The sequence below is a fragment of the Pseudophryne corroboree genome, chromosome 10 (assembly GCF_028390025.1).
Source record: "Pseudophryne corroboree isolate aPseCor3 chromosome 10, aPseCor3.hap2, whole genome shotgun sequence".
NCBI classification, from domain to species: domain Eukaryota; kingdom Metazoa; phylum Chordata; class Amphibia; order Anura; family Myobatrachidae; genus Pseudophryne; species Pseudophryne corroboree.
The window spans coordinates 4,884,866-4,892,940 of record NC_086453.1 but is presented as its reverse complement, the minus strand read 5'-3'; the positions used below and the strand labels follow the sequence as shown (position 1 = coordinate 4,892,940).

The 8,075-nt window shown below is 50.1% G+C and overlaps 1 protein-coding gene across 3 annotated transcripts in view; it reads left to right on the top strand.

Moving 5' to 3' along the window:
- Positions 1–7,299: 7,299 nt before the first annotated feature.
- TMEM269 (transmembrane protein 269) overlaps positions 7,300–8,075 on the top strand; it is a 54,335-nt gene continuing 53,559 nt past the window's right edge. For 2 of the 3 annotated variants that reach the window (XR_010188502.1, XM_063942045.1), the window contains exons 1-2: positions 7,300–7,400; positions 7,741–8,014. The gene's annotated coding sequence lies outside the window, so the exon portion shown is untranslated. The remainder of the gene's footprint in view (positions 7,401–7,740; positions 8,015–8,075) is intronic. The other variant, XM_063942044.1, reaches the window with a different exon arrangement.

Below are 8,075 nucleotides of genomic sequence, written 5' to 3'. Positions count from 1 at the left end.
TCATTCCAGGCCAGACGCCCCTCAGCAAGTCCAATTGAAGCCTTTGACGCTACCTTATTACTTTAGTGCCCCCTAGCTACCTACATATTCAGGAGAACCAAGAGTAAAAGAATATGATACCCTTAGAGCAGTGATTTTCAACCTTTTTCAACTCGCGGCACACCTACAAGACTTTAAAATTGCCAAGGCACACCATCAGTGCCCCACGGGATAAAAACCGCATACACACACATTGGCCCCCATGGCAATTAAACAAAAACACAGGCCCCCACAGAAGTGCAAACACATTGGCCCCCACAGTACTAAAACTAATTTATAATAATGCCACACACTGTCCCCCAGAGTAATTCAACCACACACTGCCTCCCCAACTAATTTCACCTGCAACTTAACCTGGCCACTATTTACTCCTTATTTATAACTGTATAATGCAGAAGGAGTCATCAGGACCACGTCTAAAACTCCCCACCAGCAGTACAAAATTGCCACTTCGTATATGCACAGCTCCATATTGCATAAACATTGTCCCCCACAGTAATGTCACATTGCCCCCCAAATAGAAATTCCACTCACTGCCCCCCCCCCCCAGTAATTCCACACACTGCCCCCCCCCCCCCCCCCATAGTAATTCCATATAAAATCTGCCCCCACCCCACAGTAATTCCACACATACATAATGGAAAAAAATATATATAAATAACCTATACCTGTTAAATCTGGTAGAAATGAGGAGCATTGAGTGGATGGACCAGGCAGCGGCAGCAACAGCACGGCGCAGCAGCAGCACGGAGCAGCAGTGGGTGGGTCGTGCGTGACCTATGTCTCGCCATAGGTCATGGGTGGGTAGCGGAAGTGCACAGCACTGCCGAACCGGCTACTGATTGCAGCGTCAGCTGTGCTGGCATCTCTGGCGGGCGGCGCAGGTCTCTCTCTGTCGGCGGCGCAGGTCTCTCTCTGGCGGCGGCGCAGGTCTCTCTCTGGCGGGCGGCAGCAGGTCTCTCTCTGGCAGACGGCGGCACACCTGGCAACCGCTCGCGGCACACTAGTGTGCCGCGGCACAGCGGTTGAAAAACACTGCCTTAGAGTTTAGAAAGAAAATGCGATCTATGATTCATTTGTATGCATTGACAGATGCTCAACAAGTGGAAATTCTAACGGAGCAACTTAAAGGTTTGGCTCTGCGAGAAGTAGCGGCATGGCCCCCACAAGAAAAGAAAACAGCAGATCAAGTTTTACAATGTCTGGCAAAGCTATATGAACTTACCACCATTCACACGGCCCCCCTTTAGAATGTAAGCTCTCACGAGCAGGGTCCTCTTCCCTCATGTGCTTATCCTTTTCTTACTTTAATAGTCTTCAACTGCACCAAATCCAGCAGTTTTCTGCCACCTGATAATTATGTCAGTGTCATCTGCTGATGTAGCTTAGTGTTCACTCTAGGGGACGTGCAGGGCAGGGTGCCGGTCCGTGAGGGGCACAAGTGTGTGCGCGGCCAAGCGGGGCGTGGCCATGCAAATAGGGGGCGTTGCCAATAAACGTAATACAAGTGGGCGGTTCAGTCACAGACGGGGGCGTGGGCGGCCGACGGCGTCAGTGTTGGGGGCATGCCCAGCACCTACGGAGGTGCTGGGCTTCCCCCAAGCTCTCTCACAGTGTGAATGGATGCCACACGCATGCGCACGGCATCTTTACACGCTGGGAGGGCAGAAAGCGGGCGGCTGTTTTAGCAGGGCGCCGCAGAAAGGGCAGGGTGGGTTTTGACCTTAAAAAATCTGGCAGGGCGCGGCACCCTGCTAAAACAGCCTAGCGTGAACACTATAGCTATGTCTATATACCCTGTACTTGTCCTATATTGTCATCAATTGCAAGTCACTATTTTCCTGTTTTGATTATTCGTTTATGTACTCTGTAATTGGGCGCTGCGGAACCCTTGTGGCACCATATAAATAAAGGATAATAAAAATAAGAAAATTCCTGAATTAAAATTCAAGTTTTATTGGAGAAAACAGTTACCTGGAGAACCCCTAAGAGACTAAGCAGTCACCTGAAAATCGGGTGACACTCCTGGCCCCCCAGGTAGGGGGGCAAGCCTCCTGCATCACGTTTCCCCTAGCCGCACCCTACCCCCTTCCCCGCGCTCACCGCCACCTGCTCCCCGCTGGTATCCAGTTGATGACGCAATTCAAGTTAAATTGCGTCACCGTAGCCCCACCCCCTTTACAATGCCAGTAATGGGGGCATTGTAGCGCTACAATGACACGACTGTGTCGCCACGCCCCTCGTTCCGCCTCCTCCACGCCCCCCTTCTGTGTGACTCGGCTGCTCCCTAGACAAAAAGTCAGAAAGTATACTATGCATTGGGATCGCCAGAGTCCTTACGAGCTGTTAGAGCAGTAGATAAACAAGAAGTAAGAAATTAAGATGAAACTCTTGTAACGTGGTTCATAGAAGGAGCAAATACAGAAACAGTAAAACACAGCTAAAGTTGCTTCATAGGCAGCTGCCCCAAGAAAATTTCCGGAGTTTTAAGGAAGTAGCGATTCAAGTGATAGGGCAATCACAAGATCAAGTAAAGCCTTTCTTGGAAATACCTGATTTTATGGAGAAACAGATTTTTAAAGAGATTGTTGTGCAAGGCTCAGAGAAGGTCACAAGTGATCCACTTAGTGCACCGACTACAAGGATAGAGGAGTTGGCATCTCGCTTGACTTAGATGTGCAGAGAAATTTGTGATCTGAAAAATGGGCCAATTCAAGGAGAAGAACCACCTCCGCGGAGACTGGGGCATAAAAAACTCGTTTGGGTTCATGACTGGTGTCCTGTGCCAGGAGCCCTAATCCCACGTCCAGGAACGGAGAAGCACCTGTTCCTAAAGCTTCAAGTGAGGCATTGGTCTCGCTAGCTTCAAGCAGGATATTAGCATCTGAAGTTCCAGCCCAAGAAGGGGCGTCTGTGCAGCCCAAGAAGGGGCGTCTGTCTCTGCAGCCCAAGAAGGGGCGCCTGTCTCTGCAGCCCAAGAAGGGGCGTCTGTCTCTGCAGCCCAAGAAGGGGCACCTGTCTCTGCAGCCCAAGAAGGGGCGTCTGTCTCTGCAGCACAAGAAGGGGCATCTGTCTCTGCAGCCCAAGAAGGGGCATCTGTCTCTGCAGCACAAGAAGGGGCATCTGTCTCTGCAGCCCAAGAAGGGGCATCTGTCTCTGCAGCACAAGAAGGGGCATCTGTCTCTGCAGCCCAGGAAGGGGCGTCTGTCTCTGCAGCCCAAGAAGGGGCATCTGTCTCTGCAGCCCAAGAAGGGGCATCTGTCTCTGCAGCACAAGAAGGGGCGTCTGTCTCTGCTGCCCAAGAAGGGGTGCCTGTCTCTGCAGCACAAGAAGGGGCATTTGTCTCTGCAGCCCAAGAAGGGGCGTCTGTCTCTGCAGCCCAAGAAGGGGCGTCTGTCTCTGCAGCCCAAGAAGGGGCATCTGTCTCTGCAGCACAAGAAGGGGCGTCTGTCTCTGCAGCCCAAGAAGGGGCGTCTGTCTCTGCAGCCCAAGAAGGGGCGTCTGTCTCTGCAGCCCAAGAAGGGGCGTCTGTCTCTGCAGCACAAGAAGGGGCGTCTGTCTCTGCAGCCCAAGAAGGTGCATCTGTCTCTGCAGCCCAAGAAGGGGTGCCTGTCTCTGCAGCACAAGAAGGGGCGTCTGTCTCTGCAGCCCAAGAAGGGGCGTCTGTCTCTGCAGCCCAAGAAGGGGCGTCTGTCTCTGCAGCCCAAGAAGGTGCATCTGTCTCTGCAGCACAAGAAGGGGCGTCTGTCTCTGCAGCACAAGAAGGGGCGTCTGTCTCTGCAGCCCAAGAAGGGGCGTCTGTCTCTGCAGCCCAAGAAGGGGCATCTGTCTCTGCAGCACAAGAAGGGGCGTCTGTCTCTGCAGCACAAGAAGGGGTGCCTGTCTTTGCAGCCCAAGAAACCCCTTTGCAGACAGGCATATTTCCTGGACCCCTAAAGGAAGCAATTGTTAGACCTCTTCTTAAAAAACTTAATTTAGATCCTGACTGCATGATCAACTATAGACCGGTATCAAACCTTCCTTTCCTAGGAAAGGTTATTGAGAAAGTGGTTGCAAAACAACTGGAAACCCACCTGACAACCCATGATATCTATGATCCATTCCAATCAGGATTCAGGGGATCTCTCTGCAGCATTTGATACCGTGGACCATGGGCTTCTGATTGAGCGACTGATACATTTCTGTGGTCTGGATGGCACAGTCCTAAGCTGGTTCAAATCATTTCTCACAGGCAGGTCACAGAGTATCATCTGGATTATACTCATCACCACCAGTGCCATTTACATGTGGTGTCCCACAAGGTTCTATACTATCCCCCATGCTTTTTGCAGTATACATGCTCCCATTGGGCGAAATAATCAGGCGCCATGGCCTGGTCTACCACTGCTATGCAGATGATACACAACTGTACTTGTCCTTTGCTCCGGGCACTGATAACCCAATAGCAACCCTAAATGGCTGTCTAGCTGAACTCCAGGAGTGGATGAGCGCCAGTTGGCTGCGACTGAACCCGGATAAAACAGAGGTCCTTATGATACGACCGCAACATCAAAGGACAAGACTGCAGCATAGCCAACCAACTGGACTTACACTCGGGGATTCAGAATTACAGACCAGTGATCGTGTGCGGAATCTTGGCGTTGTCCTGGATGGTGGCTTGACACTTAAACATCAGATATCAGCCACAATCAAATCCTCATTTTTTCACCTGAGGAACATAGCCAGAATCAAGCACTTAATTCCCTCAGATGATATGCCAAAAGTCATACATGCATTTGTATCATCTCGATTAGACTATTGTATTGCCCTCTACCTTGGTCTCCCAGCAAATGAATTGCAGCGCTTACAGCTGGTGCAAAACACAGCTGCCAGGCTATTAACCAACCAGCCCCGTTCTAGCCACATAACACCCATCCTCTACTCCCTTCACTGGCTGCCTGTACGATGGCGAATCATCTTCAAGATTGGCTTACTGAGTTTCAAAGCATTACATGACCAAGGCCCAAGGTACCTGAAACAGCTTCTGACCCCATACTGCCCCACTCGATACTGCGATCTGTAGATGAAGGACTTTTAGCAGTACCTAGAATCTACCGTAATTCACCTGGGGGTCGAGCTTTTAGTCATGCGGCTCCGACTCTATGGAACTCACTTCCCTGCACAGTGCGAGAGGCCCCAACTATAGAATCCTTCAAAAGTAGACTCAAGACTTTTCTGTTTACTCAGCATTCCCATAGTGTCCATTTTAGTATCTTCATGCTTCTGTATTTTATGAAAATGTACTTCATTATTTTCTGTACTATATTATGCTATGTATCTGTTACGCGCCTTGAGTCCTATTGGAGAAAGAGCGCTATATAAATAAAATTATTATTATTATTTAATCATTCAGCCAGTAACCAGTCCGGTCCAGCTTTAACCCTTCGGCCAGTAACCAGTCTGTGCCAGCTTTAACCCTTCAGCCGGTAACCAATCCGGTCCAGCTTTAACCCTTCAGCTGGTAATCAGTCCAGTCCATCTTTAACCCTTCAGCCAGTAACCAGTCCGGTTCAGCATTAACCCTTCGGCCAGTAACCAGTCCGGTCCAAATTTAACCCTTCGGCCAGTAACCAGTCCGGTCCAGCTTTAACCCTTCGGCCAGTAACCAGTCCGGTCCAAATTTAACCCTTCGGCCAGTAACCAGTCCGGTCCAGCTTTAACCATTCGGCCGGTAATCAGTCCGGTCCAGTTTTAACCCTTCGGCCAGTAACCAGTCCGGTCCAGCTTTAACCCTTCGGCCAGTAATCAGTCCGGTCCAGCTTTAACCCTTCGGCCAGTAACCAGTCCGGTCCAGCTTTAACCATTCAGCTAGTAAGCAAGCCGGTCCAGTTTTAACCCTTCGGCCAGTTACCAGTCCTGTCCAGCTTTAACCCTTCGGCCAGTAATCAGTCCGGTCCAGCTTTAACCATTCAGCCAGTAATCAGTCCGGTCCAAATTTAACCCTTCGGCCAGTTACCAGTCCGGTCCAGCTTTAACCCTTCGGCCAGTAACCAGTCCGGTCCAGCTTTAACCATTCAGCTAGTAAGCAAGCCGGTCCAGTTTTAACCCTTCGGCCAGTTACCAGTCCGGTCCAGCTTTAACCCTTCGGCCAGTAACCAGTCCGGTCCAGCTTTAACCATTCAGCTAGTAAGCAAGCCGGTCCAGTTTTAACCCTTCGGCCAGTTACCAGTCCGGTCCAGCTTTAACCCTTCGGCCAGTAATCAGTCCGGTCCAGCTTTAACCCTTCGGCCAGTAATCAGTCCGGTCCAGCTTTAACCCTTCGGCCAGTAACCAGTCCGGTCCAGCTTTAACCATTCAGCTAGTAAGCAAGCCGGTCCAGTTTTAACCCTTCGGCCAGTTACCAGTCCGGTCCAGCTTTAACCCTTCGGCCAGTAATCAGTCCGGTCCAGCTTTAACCCTTCAGCCGATAACCAGTCCAGTCCAGCTTTAACCCTTCAACCAGTAACCAGTCCGGTCCAGCTTCAACCCTTCAGCCGGTAACCAGTCTGGTACAGTACCACTTAGTTGTCTCTTACATACTGAAGGCAGTTCTCACTGCTACCTAATTCCCATGCAAAAGAGTTCTATTCAGGCTTCTCGTTTCCAGCCTCGAGCCGCAGCTGTTAGACACCAGTCATCACCTGAAGCAGGTAACACTGCGCATAAAACTGTGAAGGTGTAAACAGTCTGCTGCGGCGGCAGGGGGTGGGGGTGATGAGCAGAACCTCGGACAACGAGCAGAACACCTGACAGCGAGCAGGTACTGAGGCATTACTGTGTGGGGCATAATATGGTGATAGGGGCATAACTGTTGGGGCACAGGAATTTTAATTAAAAGAAAAAAAATTATATATATATATTTGTTTATAATTTTATTATTATTATTATTATTATTTTTTTTTGGGGGGGGGAGGGGCTATTTTGTCAATCCCAAGCCCCACAGTTTCTGATGGCAGCCCTGCTGATACAGTGTAACGGCAGAGCCGGATTAAGGGGGGGGGGGGGGGGTATGTACCCAGGGCCCCCCTTCCTAAAAGGGCCCCCCGCCACAGACCGGAGCTCTTACCGATCTGCGGCGCTGCGCTGCATTCCCGGCTCCTGTTTGGTTGCCCTGGCAACCTAACATCTGAGCCGTGGCGCCGGCGCCGCCTATCAGTACAGGACAGCTGAGCGACGGCTCAGCTGTCCAATAGTGTGTAATGTAACAGCCTGCGGCTCAGTCACCGTCTGAGTGCGCAGGCTGTAGTGTAGGGAATGGCAGCTGGTGTTTGGAGGAGAAGGAGAAGGAGAGGAACGAACACTCACTCTCCTGTCTCCTATGCTACAGCAGCCTGCCAGTAAAAGTAAGGCTGGCTGGCTGTATTATTATGGTTCACATCACCTTTGTGTCTGTCTATACATATGTACATAAATGTTTGTTAGTATATATATATATATATATATATATATATATATATCTGTATATAATATATCTGTATCTGTGTATATATCTGTGTGTGCATATACAGTATATGTAAACATACTGTATATGCGTGTGTGTATATATGTATTTGCATTTATATGTGTATGTATGTATAGTATACGTGTGTGTGTGTGTGTGTGTGTGTGTGTGTGTGTGTGTTTACATATATATATATATATATATATATATATATATCTATCAGCTGCCTGCCTTTTAATTAGGGGCCTCGCTCTCTGAAGTGCCCCGGGCCTCCCAGAGCCTTAATCCGGCTCTGTGTAACAGGATTTCTGAGGCAGAACCTTCTCTACTGTTGGAGAGTGATGGCGTCGATGGAAATTTCCTGTGGAATGCTGACATGAGGGGGCAGCAGTGAGCGGATGCTGGAATATAGAGCTGCGACTGCTTTTCACCTGCACAGTCCAAGCTTCATCCCCAGAGCTAGAGGATCACTCTGCACGTCTCTCACACGCATGAGCCTCCCCGAATAAACCGAAGGTCAGTGTCTCCATTCACTCGGCCCACTCCAGTGATCTGCAGAGCATTGCTCTGTTCCACC